Below are 14,089 nucleotides of genomic sequence, written 5' to 3' on the forward strand. Positions count from 1 at the left end.
TTTGAACAAATATGTTTATTATTCAGCATCAATCTACATGGCCTTATCTCATAGAAGCTTATTGGAGCAATGTCTGTTTCTTTCAATTCTGTGCCTTTCTCTGTGGTATGAACCTCTTTGTCATGTGCATTGGAAAATGTATTTGCTGATGGGAATTAGCTCTGATTTGTAATATTTTTTAATCTTCTGTGAGTTAAGTAAGCATGGAACAATTCAACTTTGCACACTATAATAAACTACCCAGACTACAGCAAGCACAGCAAAGTAGGAGTTCTGAGGCCCACTGATCTGCCTTGATTTTCAGGGTTTAATGGAGACCAGGAATGTTGGGACCAGATCAGATACTCAGGAAAATAATCATGTCTCTGTGTTTCACTAGTGTGCCATTATGGGCTAAGTGGTGTGGTGCCTGGCATTACTTAGCCAGAGATTTCACAGAGTCCCTTCTGTTTCAAAAGCTTCAACTTATGCAGTGTGAAATCAGAGTCTTACCTCCCACTGGTTGCTACCACAGAAATACTTAAACAATTGACCACAGCATAAATAGGGTGAGGGTTTTGTTTTGTTTAGTCAGTAGTATTCTAATGATTCCTATAAGAGAATATTTATTGGAAAGTCAGGTGATAGCCAAGTGATCCGCTGGCATCTCATAACTGACATAGATGTGAGCTCCCCAAATTGTCCCTACTCTTTCATGTCTCCACTTTAAGTTCCTATTCTTTTATATCTCTCATTCTTTTGTCAACCTTACAGCTTATTCAATAGCATTTAGCGTTTCAGTTGGAATTTTTGTTTTTTGCCCAGAACCCTAATTTTTGTTTTTTCCCCAGAATAATTATAAAATTATTACTTGTAATAATTTTATAATAAATGATAAGAATGCCCATAGGGTTTAGAGTTTATCAGGTGATTTTGCATGTATTTACCTTATTTGTGATAGTACTATCTGAAATAGGCCAGATTATTTATATATTCACACTTAAAGAAATAAAGATTTCCCAAGATCTCATGATTTGCTCCGATCTTTTAATAAATGAGGACTCAGTCCAGAGGAATCAAATTTTCTGATTACATCTTCCACCTCTCCATGTATCATACTACGTAGGCTTTTCAGTATTGTTCACTAATCACTCAAGGTACAAGAAACTCTTCAATCAGAAAGGAAAAGGTAGACAAGGACCAAGAAAGTGTGTAGTTCCTTAGCAAAGTTCAAGTCCCTTCATCAGTTTGTTTCACAGCCTTACGGAGGGCAGAGCTCATTAAGTGTGGTCAGAAGCACTGAAAAGGTGGAAAAAATTACTATGGAGAGATGTTGCCCACCACAAATATGAGGCCCATATGCACTCTTATTTTTTCTTGTAACCACATTAAAAAGGATTAGGTAAAATTAATTTTAATCATACATTTTTCTTAATCTAATATATATGGAATATTGTCATTTCACCATGGACTCAACATAAAAATATGAATGAGATACTTTATATTCATTTTTTCATGTTGTCTTTGGAATCTAGGGTATATTATACACTTACACTTGTCTCGGTTCAAGCTAATCACATTTCAAGTGTTCACAGTCCCAGGACTGATGGTCATTTTATTGAACAATGAGACTGCAGAGCAATGAAAAACTGCACCTTGACCAACCAGCAATTGTCAGTGAACCACTAGCTCACATCCCTATGGCTGGCATTGCAGTAGGGCTATGGTGGTGCCTGCTTCAAGAACATCAGAAATATAGTCAAAGTATTTGTGTGAAAGGCCAAGCAATATGGGAAGAAAAAATAGATACTATCTACTTGCTTTTAAATTCCACCATGGTCAAGACTGAACCTGTCTGATTCATTACTCTGTTTTTAATGACTACCACAGAGGCTGACTCTTGAATAAATAAGAGAATTATTGATGGAATGAATAGGTGTATTTGAGATATTTTTACATTGTTTTTTTTTTCACACTGTGTCTCCAAAACCTGGTGTGTATTGCAGACTTACAGCATGTCTCAACTCCTACTATTTGTGTTTCATGTACTCAAAAGCCATAAGTGGCTAGTGGCTCCTGTAGTAGACAGGAGAGGTCTAGATTGTTGGCATACAAGATTGACACTGTCATCAACACAAATCACCAGATGGATTAACAAAGAGAATTTCTTTTTTCTTGTTTGCCAAACTCTCTGGAAAGCAGGAGTTACAATTTAGAATTCCATGAGATACTTTATAAATAAAGAAAGAACAAAGATGGCTGATGTCCACACCCAGCCTCACACTTACATTAACACAGTTTGGCAATAGAAATGTCATATAGCATTATTTATTTACTTTTGAGGCAGGGTCTCCCTATGTAACCCACATTGACCTTGAACTGAGGAACCTTCTGCCTTCAGCTCTTTCCAAGAGCTGTGATTACAGGTGTACACCACTAAGCCATTTACTTTTATTTGTCTCATATGCATCACCTCAAGAGCACATACCTAGAAAGGAAAAATTCAAAGCACAATAGAGAATGAGCTTTTCAGTAACTGCAAATTGGATTGCTTTCTCATGACTGGAATAGATGGCAGAGAAACTTGCAAACAGGCCAAACTCTCTTGGTGGAGCATGTGATGTCCTAGTGGGGAGCAAGTGATCCTAAGTTGGCATCTGATGAGATACCTGGCTGCCAAGCAAAGCAGCCAGAGGCAGTTTTAGAAAAGAAACTTGAACGCTCAGGACTAGAACCTTTGCACACTCTTATTGGGTACGCTTTACCCAAGTGTACCCAAGCCAGGTGGAGAATTGAGAGAAAAATATGCAGCCAGTGTACCCTAACATGGACTTGGGTTCTCCTGGAGGAAAAAATACTTCCTTGCATTTTGTGCAAGGACACTTTATGGGTCATCAATAGCCCTTGTTAGAACCTAAGCAGACTGTGTTAACACTCAAACATTGGCTACAAGGAAGTCCCTTTGCCAAGCTCTAAAAATAAACAAACAACACCCCCTCCAAAAAACAATTAAAAAAAATCAACTGATGACTATTTTAAAATATCAAAACCCTTGTATATCTAATTCTTGTCTTATTATGACTATTGTTTCTTTCTAGGAAGTAAAGTATAAGGGAGAAGCGCAGTGAAACTCTGTAAGTATGTGTATAAGAAAAGTCTCAACATATATTTGTAATGCTATCAGCATTCTTTGGTTGTATGGCACACCAAGACTTTTCTTTTCCTTTAGTGTTTTAAAGCACATTCTAGACATCTTATTATTTTATTTGAAAGTGTTAAGATAAAAGCCTTTTAGCAAGTGCCATCACAGATCACAACTGCCATTGTTACAACTAGTACAAGAAAACTCAGTATTCCGCCCATCTCTTAGTGTGATCTCTATTTCCATATGAATTGTTCAGTTTAAAAAGTAAGGTCAGAATGTGTTCTGTCATATGCAGACTCTAGATCTAAAAAAAAAAAATAAGGTCAGAGCACAAAGGATTTTTAGGGCAGTGAAACCACACCAAATGATGCTATAATGGTAGATACATTTCACTATGAATTTGTCTAAATCTTCAGGTTGGACAACACCAAAAGTGAAATCCAATTAAACTATGAACCCTGGGTGATAATGCTGCATCAATGTAGGTTCACTGTAATAGATGCACCACTCTGGTGGAGGATGTTGAGAATAGGGGAGGCTATGTATCTATTGGGATATGTGAGGTATTTCCTATACTTTCTGCTCAGTTTTGCTGTGTATCTGTGACTTTTTCTTATCTAAAAAGAAAGTCTATTAAAAAGAAAAAAAGTAATGCAGGTAATTAGTTTGCCTTTTTTGTGGTGCTGTGTATCATGAAACATCCAAAACATTACTTTCCAAGGTAAAGTAGTCTGTTCTTCCCCAGTACCATGAATTAGCAGCATTTCAAGTATATTAGCTGAAAAACTCCATCAATCATATGACAATGTATTAGGGAGGCTTGCTCTTTGTTTCTTCCTCCTTTGCTTGGAGGTGGGAGAGTGTGTGCCCCTTTCTTCACTAAGGAACTAGTGTCAATGACCTATTTGTAGTCCCATGAGTTAGGAAGTAGGTGCTGGTTCCACTCCATCTATTTATGGATTCTATCATTTCTCACTTATCTTGCAACTGGACTGTTGTTTAGCTCCATCACAAGACCCAGGTTATGGTTATCCATTTATTTATAAGACTAAGAATAGCTTTGGGAAAGGAAGGCAGCCTCAGGTGACACGCTGGGGCCGTTTGGGTGGTGCTAGTTTTAGGCAAGTGGGCTGCTGATATGGTTTTGCTACATATATATCTTTGTTCAATTTTTAGACAAGAATATTCATTTTTGGAGGTTGATGATAAGGGGGAAATAATTGTCATATCAAATGGTGCTATATGTACTTGGTAGGGATTGTGCAGCCATTAAGAATAGAAATTAAGACATTGCATAGAAGCATGGGAACATTTTTACGCCTTGTTAAGTTTGGAAAAGAATGCAGAACGGTGGGTGTTATAAGATGGGAGCTAGATAAAAATGAAAAAAAATGCATGTAGGTAAAAGACTGAAAATAATTAAAAATAATTTTGATGAAATGTTAGACCTAAAAAATTCAGGGTTTTTCCCTTTTCAAATTTCTAAGTATTATGTTAATATTTTGGTTACAGTTTTTTTTTTCCTTTTTAAATATGATTCCACCTATATGCCAAATCTCACCTGACCATTTGGGTCTAATTGGACTATTTCCCATTGGTAGCAATGAACTAGAGACTACAAGTTCCATGCATACTTCCGTTGGCTCAGGGCAGGCCAAAGACCCAAGGTTTCTCTGGCTTTATCAGAACTCTAGTTTTGTTTCTCAAGGAACACAGGAACAGAAAACATAGAGGGGATGCATAAGGACATAATCCCAATTACGGTGGGAGTTTGAAACCCTGGCCACTTCTTAAGTGTGTCAAAAGAACCCACTGCATTTTTATCTCCATGCTTCTGGCTAGAAATTTATTTCTTTCAACAACTCTGATTGGAAGCCCAATTCACATAGGGCTTTTCACAATGGGTATTTTCATAGCCCATGAAGTAGAAAGTAGGAGGAGGAAAAATTTCCCTCAATTTTCCTTGGTTGGAGTTTTGGAAAAACGGCATCCAGACTTATGCTAGAGGAGCCATGTGTTTCCTTGGGCATCCTTTGGTGTTGGGCACAGCTGACCAGGTCTGAGATGCACTAGGGCAATAAAGCAGTACTTGCAGTCAAATAAAAGCAGGTGGTCAGGAACAGTGAGAGAGCTATAGATATTGGCCACTGAGGTTGAAGCTGCCCAGCATATGATAAGCAGGTGCCCAGCAGAATTGGTTGGAACCATGATCTGATAAAGATGAGCCTCATTCCGTGTTTCTAAGCCTTTAGAGACTCCTGGATATTTAATAATAGCCATGCTGTGTTGACATAAGACCAGGAAAATTTCACTGAAGTTATTTGGTAAAATGAAACTAAGTTTAATGTCATTTTCTTTGATAAATAACATCTACTATAAGACAAAGTATTTATAAAAATATAAACAATTATGAGTATTAAAAAGAAAATAAAATGAATCCTCTTCCACAGATAAAGTTTGTTAAAACTTGGGTGTGTCATGTGTGTGCCTATGTACATTGTTTCTAACAAGATGGTTTTGTAGCATACACACGGAATCAATAACTCCTCTTGTTAATAAATACATATCACAAATTTCATGTGGATAACTGTAGATCACACTTTAGTGGCTACATAAAATTCCATTTTACAGAGGTATTTAATGAGATATATTGGCTGTGGGTGATTTTTTATCACGGAGCTTTAATCATGTTGATGTTTAGTTCGAACCCCTGCAAAATCACTCTGAATGCTTTAAAAAAATCTCCAAAATGCTCCACATTCTATAAGGTGTAGGAATGTTTCATGTGGGAAGAAAAACAGTTATTCCAAGTACAAAAATATTCTAGTTACTCTTTTATTCTTGAAATAGGAAGAGAGGAGGAAAGGGGAACATAAGTTTATGTACTGTGAAAATATTTTGTCAGCCTTAAAAATAAAATGTGGTTTTGAGAGAAATTAAAAGATCTTGATTATTATCTACTGGCCACATCCCATCCTCAAATTCTTGTGGTTGGCTTTGAGCCATTCATTTATTCTCTCTGCGTACTCATTTCCTGCCTTGTCAGGAAAGATAATAATAATTGCTTTTCTACTCCCTTCAGTTACAATTAGGCTCAAATGATAAAATGAATGTGAAAGTATGTTGGACACTCTAAAGCATTATTTAAGTATTACTTTGAATAATGTTATCATTACTTATTTATAAGTTTACATGATTAGATGACCAGGAGAATTTAATGGACTTGCTGTTTATTTATATAACATTGATATTTTCTTGCAAATGTGTTTGGAGAAAATTGATTATACTATTTACAGATGCCAAGTTATTTTCAAATTAATCTGAAATACTCATTGAAGTCCTAATCACAGGTTAACACAGTTGTTTTGTAAATGTATTTTGAATTTATTCTTCATATTTTTCTATTGCCATTCTATTACAAATTAAACTTAATGACTCAGGATTCCGTACATCAGAAGTTTGTACATTATGTGATTTCATTCTTAGCTCAGGGTTTTGAAACTGAAATCAGGGTGTCAGCTGGGATATATTTCCTTCTGGAGGTTTTGGAGAAGAATCTGTTGGCCAACTTTGTTAGTTCTGTTTTATTTTTTTTAAATCACTGTGACAAAATAGCTGAGAAAAACAGCTTAAGAAGAGAAAGATTAGCAGGTCTCTGTGGCTCACACTTGTAACTCTAGCTACTTGGGGAGCTGAGATCAGGAGGATTGAGGTTTGAAACAGCCCAGGCAAACAGTTCCTGAGACCCCATCTCCAAAATAACCTGAGCAAAATGGACTGGAGGTGTGACTCAAGTTATAGAGTGCCTGCTTTGTAAGCATGAAGTCCTGAGTTCAAACTTGAGTCACATACACACAAAAAATGAGTTAAGATTTATTTTGGCCCATGCTTTCAAAGGTGGTCACCTGGCACCATTGTCTGTGGTGAGGCAGAAAGTCATGATAGCAGGAGCATGTGACAGAATGTGACAGAGGATGGCACTCACCTCATGGCAGCTAGGAAGCAAAACAAGATAGGAAGGGAAGGGACAATGATAAGAAACACCTTTCAAAGACAAGCCTGCAGTGACAGACATCTGAGCCCTACCTTCTAATAATCCATTCAGCTACAATTTCAATGGATTAGTCATTTGACTAAATTAGCACCCTCACAATCCAATTACCTCTCAATAGGGCCACTAGCTGGGGACCAGGCCTACAACATATGTACCTGTGGGAGACACTTCGTGTTCAGCCATAACATCAGCTATTTCAGATGTTCAGCCATATTCAGTTCCTTGCCATGTAGGTTAAGGACCCTATTTCCCTGCTGGCTCTCAGCTGGGGAGTACAAACACAGAGAGACCATCCATATTCCTTGACTCTTCCATCTCAAAGCCTATGGCCAAATGCCTCTCATACTTCAAATTTGACTTACCCTACCATTGATCACAAGACCCAGATTCAATGGCTCCATGTGATCAGGTCAGACCCACTGGGATAATCTCCCTATTTTAAGTTGACTGATTTGGGGCCTTAATTGCATCTGTGGTGGTTTCTTAAATGATTGGCAGGTATTTGTTTGGGGGGAGTGTCCTAGTGTTCTGCCTACCAAGTACCTGAAAGCCAAGTTGTTTTTCTTCCAAAGATTCACAGCACTTCTCTTTCCCCTGAAGAAAAGAGACCTTTTCTTATAAAAATCATCAGAAAGTCCAAGTTCTAAGGAGCTGGAAGATCACATTTCATTATTAAATTCTAATTTCATGATGAGAGTTATGTCACCCCCTCTTATTAGTCTGAAGGGAAAAGGCTTAGAAATCAGATATACCAAGTTCAAATCTGGTTTTTACCACTGCCTGTACATATGAGTTGAGCATACTGGTTTAACCTGCTTGATTTTGGTTTTCCTTTCTGTAGGATGGCAAAAATACTATGTGCCTTGCAAGGTTGTGCCTGTTAAATAAGAATATATTTGTGCAAAGTCTTAGTACAGTGTACTTGCAGGAATAAGTAGTAATGTTAGTATTGTTTTCACTATTGTTCAATGGGGAAGCCAAAGTGTTGTAAGATTTATATTATTTTTTCTTCTTGGCCTACCAAAGGGGCTAATTTTGTCTCTTTAGTGTTTTATGGAGAGACGCATCATTATTATAGGATATATTGCCTGTAATTTTACTTTTATTAGGGAATGACAGACCCACACTTTCAAAAATCCACATAAAAGATTTGGATTTGTTTTCTCCAAACAAACATTGCTTTCCATCTTTATGAAGATACATATTCTTTGATTGTTAGGTCCCAACACTGAATTTAAAAACACATTTGGCTTTAGATAAAACTAAATTAATATACTTGATAATGTAAGTGACTGTTCTTTTAATTGGAGGCCCCTAGAATGTGGGAAGATAGCCTTTTAAACAAATAAATAATACAAATCACATTTAATCGACAAATGAACTGGGTGGCCCAGACATAATCCATGCCTGGGATTCTTGTAACAACTGAGATTGATCCCAGGCAGAAATCCTGAGTTACTCCTATTATTCTAGGAGATATTCAACCAGAAAGATAAGATAGTAAAATCACTTTATAACTTTGTTATTTCATAAAATTCCTAAAAGCCAATATAGACAAGCAAACAAATCACCTGGGCTGATTGCTCTTCTATTATAAAAATTGATTGCCCACTTGGGTAAGCAGCTTGTCATTAAATGACAGTCTATATCAAGACTCATTTTAAGGCCTTGTTCTCTCTAAACCATTACAATTTTTTCTCAATCTTAATCAATTTTCTGTTTCAAAAGATTCAACTTACACCATTGCAACCAGACTCCAAATCCCTGTAAATACCTTCCTCAACCTATTCCTGAGAAAATAAATAAGCCCCAGTCCAGGTTATACTGCTTCTGTGGTAGGCTTAGTAGAACTGGCCACACTTAGGCAACAGATTTTTCTGGTTGGTCTTCTAGGGTCATCAACCTTTGTCATATATGCCTTTTATTATTTGGAAACCACTTTCTTTAAAAAAAGAAATTGTGAGTTCAAACCCTAGTCCTTATCCCCCCTCCAAAAAATAGAAGTTGTCTAGCAAATCTCCTTGTCTTTAGAATGGAGTGCACTGTAAACATTTTGAGAGCATATATAATGTAAGGCTTTTAGTTCTGTGGAACATTTCTTCATATCGAGCTTAGCTATCTTAAAATTTCTTGAAAACCTTCAAGTTTCACTTTAATACTTAGTATAAAATAAATATTTATATATCATATAAATGTTTTATATGTCCACAGGGTCTTGTACATGAAGTCCTTAAATAAATTCTAGTTGGTAGATTAGGAGATTAAGAATTTTTTAAGTCATTCTCCTTTCCAAAATTTTCTGAAAAAAATTACTTCTTTGTGCTTAGATAAAATCTTAAATGATCCTGAGCAGAAAGGAATATGTCCATACCATCCTAAAAAATAGCTGACAAGCTTTAAATATACATTGAGCTACTCATAAGTTACCTTTTACAAGTCCTCTGGAAATAACAGCTATTTCAAAGAAGTACTACTAGTGGCAGTGAACTAGTTCATAAATTCTGCACATGGAATGCCAAGAGAGAAGGCGGAAATATTTTACTAGCAAAGCCATAAATATCCCATCATTTGGGGAGAAAATCAGATTTATTTCATATGCTGCTGTGTAAGCTTACCAACAGAATGAGATTTCAGTCTGCAGAATAGAATAGTGGGTGTTTTCATTTTATGAAACATGAATGAGAGACAGCACGTAATTAATAATAATTATTTATTAGAACTCAGATAAGGTAAACTTCTTATCTGTCTTCATTATTAACTATCTATATGATCTGGAGTAAGTTTTTCAGTGTATTAAATCTTCTATTTTGTAGACTCCTAACTTAATGTTATCAATACCTGCCATATTTATCACACAACCATATTTTGGAATTGAGCAGGATAGAATGATCTAAAAATAGCTAATGCTTATTTAGCCCAACTAAGTATGGATACATAATGTTAAGAAGAAACTTTAATACTGTATAGATGGTATTTTGGATATATCAGACCTTCCAATTTTTAACTCACTTTTTTTGACACCACTGTGGTTTGACCTCAGAATCTTATGCTTACTAAGCAGGGCTCTTTACTGCTAGAGTCACTCCACCAACACTTTTTTTGTGATGGGTTTTTTTTGTTTGTTTGTTTTTTGAGATAGGGTCTTGCAAACTATTTGTCTGTGGCTGGCTTGGAACAGCCATTCTCTTGATCTCTGCCTCCTGAGTAGCTAGGATTTCAGGTATGAGCCAACTTTACCTGGCTTTAACTGGCTTAAACTATTCTTTCAAATATTTGTTTATGCATCTCTTTTCTTAAAACAGTTGCATTATTTCTATATTTTCATAACTGATCCTGGTATTTATTGTGTCCACACAATAAATTTATTCATTCTAAAGGGATGATTAACTGAAAAACTGATCTTTTACCTTTGAAGAGTAGGCTGGCTTGCTTTTCTCCTGTTTCCTTTTTTGTGTGTTAATTTGGTTTACCTATCCATAATTTGAGTGTGATATCATTCTACCATTCTGAGTTGTCATAGTAATTGAGGTGAAAATAACTCTGGTAATTCAACCTAAGTTGCTATGAGATATCCTAGAAGTGCAAAGAAACTGAGGCTGTTAGTATCTCAGAGGTAACAAGTTAACTATGAATAGTGCAGATTGTTTAGAGAACTGAGGGCTTATGCTTTTATGTACTAATTTTTTTCAACTGTCAGTATAGTTTTGTAAAAAAAAAGCATATACTTGTTTATATTGCTGATTATATAATGACATAATTATAATATCAACTATCTTAGTGGATGTCAGTACTGGGAAGGCAGTCGGTACTCTCATTTGGACAAAGCTATTGGGAGTTATTTGACTCTACCCTAAGTGACTATAAACTATGAGGACATGAATTTTAAATAATTCCCCACATTTTCCTTTATTTTTACACTAACACCAACATACTTACCAATAATATTTTTTCTTATTATTTCTATAGATTTGAAAACTAAATAGCCAAGCCTATAGAATAATACATATAATATAAAAGACAATAATATACTGAGTATCAACAATGTGATATTATTTCAATTGATTTGGCCAGTCTTTTAAATTTCATTCATTCATTCAATATTTGCCAATTGCTTAGGTACTCCCCTGACCAAAAAGGTAGAAAGAATATATCTAACGTTGTTTTTTAGCCTTTTAGGATGTTATTTTATGGTTTTGAGAAAATATTAAGCCCTAGGCTAGCAACTATTGCAACAAAATCTAGTTAATTTAACAGCTGCAAGGTAATAATCTGTAATTTATTTGTGTGTTGCTCTCTGTGGTCATAATCATAGCAGACTGTTAGAATCAGTTAATTCTGTACCTTATTGTCTATGTATGAGTTGATGGGAATTCAACCTCATTCCTTTCTAAAAAAAGTTGAATGATATTTATAGTGAATAGATTTCAGTTCAATGTAAGGAAGAAGTTTCTAATAAATTGAGCTTTGCAAAAATAAGATGTACTTATTTGCTAATTAGCTTTGTTTTTTCATTTATGTTTACCATTTGTATAAATTAATTTTGTGATCATGTAAAACCTTCAGTGTATCCTGTGAACAATTGTGAAGCAAATTATCTGCTAGTCCTTGTTTAAATTGTTGATTTAAAGGCATTCAATTGGAGTATTTTACAGCCATTATTGTTAAATTTTTATGAGTTTAGTTAAAGGATTATGCCCCATTTGGAACATTTTTAATCCTGATTCTAACATCAATGCAATTCCAGATATATCCCAATATTGAGCACCTGCATATTCAACTAGAGTCCTTCTGATGTTTCCATTCCAGTTTTTAGTAAGATCTTTTTTTTAGAATGGGTTAATTTCTGTTAAGCTCTCTAAAGTTTGAATAGAGACATCTAAGTTTACTCATCTTATAACATTATTGTATAATTTAGACTTCACTATTGAATTCAGGTGAGAATTTTGAGAATACTTGTTTAATTATTTCTTGAAACCAAGATACTCTGTAGCAATGAAATCACTATTGTTTAGCTATTTTCTCACAAAACTAAATAAAGTTTATTGGCATGATGGAACTATTTTGATCTCTATGTTATTCTGCAATATGTTTCAATGGTGGTTTTAGCCATTAGGCTAATTATTTCTAGGGAGAAGAAAAGTAAATGAGTGGGAGTGTTTGATGCTCCCTAAGAAAGGAGGAAAAAGACTTAACCTCCATCTTTAACACAGACACTGTGCAGATCATCAGAAGATCTTCAAAGGGGCAGAAGCAATTGCTTCTCACACATCATGGTGAGGTCTGATGCTAATGTGTACATTTGCGTATCAATTATGCACACAGTGGATTTTTAGGTGAAAGGAGACTGAGTGGGACTATGTGTGGGAGAGAGGAGGATGATGAAAATAAAGTCAAATGACCATGTGTAAAGAAAGAAATTGGGTTTGCAGAAAATGGGGAGTGATCAGAATCATCATCTCTGATTTTATCATCTCTTATTTTCCAAAGGTCTCATTTATTTTCAGCACATTTTTTAAATAGCAAGCTTCTGCCATTGCTAAAAATATGATGAGGAATGCAAAGAATGTGACAGACAGAATTGATGGAAATAGGGCACCAGTACTAATCCACCAGCATACTGAAAATTTAAACTAACCTGATGCAATTCTCTGATTTCAGAAGATGTCAGTAGGTCCCTAATGAATTAAGTTTGCCAGGCTTCTAACAAGACTTTTCCCCTTTCCCAAAGCAACACTTTGCATAATCAATTAAGCCTTTCCTTGATTTCTTTTCTTGTTTTTCTTTTTTTTCCCATTCTTCTTTATTTTTTTAGTCAATGAGCTCTGCTCTAAATGAAAGCTAGAGTTGTATGAACTGAATCAGCTGGAAATAGTAGCTGAAAGGCGTGCAAATCAAAGCTGGCAAGTTTTAGCCCTTCTGTTCTTGAAAGAAAGGCTAACTTCAATCCAAATGACTTCCTGGGCAATCATTTGATTATTCTAGGGTTTTGTTCCTGGTATGGAACGAGGCATTAATAACTAAGCATTTGCAGCCTACACCAAGAAAATACTCATTTCATCTTTACCTTGCCATGCTTTACTACTCATCTGGACTCTTCCCAGCACTGTGGAAACTGTGTGGGAAGGGATTTTACATCATTTGTGGAGTGGGAGGTGGAGGGGGTCAGTGTTTGGGATCTGTTCTACCTGAGCCTAGCATAATATAGGTGGGAAAATCTATGGGCTCTTTTTCTCATACCCGAAGCACTTTTGAGTATTTTCAGAAAAGCTTTTGTATGTGACCCTGTGAATCTACTGCTCAATGAAGAATGTGGCCAAAAATGAGTGGGATTCATTCCTGACCCTCTGCTCTGCTTCTCTGCCTCACTTGTCCTATCATGGCCTGTTTTCTAGTTCAGGAAAACAAATCATCAGTGATTTGTTTAAAATGTACACAGGATTTTACTGCAGTATTTAAAACTCTGATTCTGCTTCATAGATGTAGCTATGAGCTATAAAACAGGACCTTAGGCTGGAGCTGGGGGCTCACACCTATAATCCTAGTTACTTAGGAGGTAGAGATCAGCCCAGGCAAAAAGTCCATGAGACCCCAACCAATAGCTGGGTGGAGTGGTATACACCTATCACCCCACCTACTGGGAAGGGTCTGGTCTAGGCTGGCCAGGGCAAAAAACAAGACCCTATCAACAACAACAACAACAAAAAAAATCAGAGCAAAGAAGTTGGAGCATGATTCAAGTGGCAGAGAGCTTGGCTGGCAAGAATGAAGCTTGGTATTAAAAATTCCTGAACACAAACCTTGCTTCTAACACTTTGTGGTCTTGGGCAAGTTACCTCAATTCTCTTAACATATTTCTGCACATGTAAAATTGGAATAATATCAATTGTTTTCTAAAGTTGCTTGAGGATAAA

At 35.9% G+C, this 14,089-nt stretch overlaps 1 protein-coding gene across 4 annotated transcripts in view; it reads left to right on the forward strand.

The window, feature by feature from the left end:
• The window catches only part of Ptn (pleiotrophin), a 103,496-nt gene that overhangs the window by 40,400 nt on the left and 49,007 nt on the right, over positions 1-14,089 (forward strand). Inside the window, exon 1 of one of the 4 annotated variants that reach the window (XM_074062301.1) lies at positions 3,095-3,113. The exons of the other annotated variants lie outside the window; for them this stretch is intronic. The gene's annotated coding sequence lies outside the window, so the exon portion shown is untranslated. Of the gene's footprint in view, positions 1-3,094; positions 3,114-14,089 lie in introns of those variants that run through there. 4 annotated transcript variants of the gene reach the window in all.

Source organism: Castor canadensis, chromosome 2 (assembly GCF_047511655.1).
Source record: "Castor canadensis chromosome 2, mCasCan1.hap1v2, whole genome shotgun sequence".
NCBI lineage: Eukaryota > Metazoa > Chordata > Mammalia > Rodentia > Castoridae > Castor > Castor canadensis.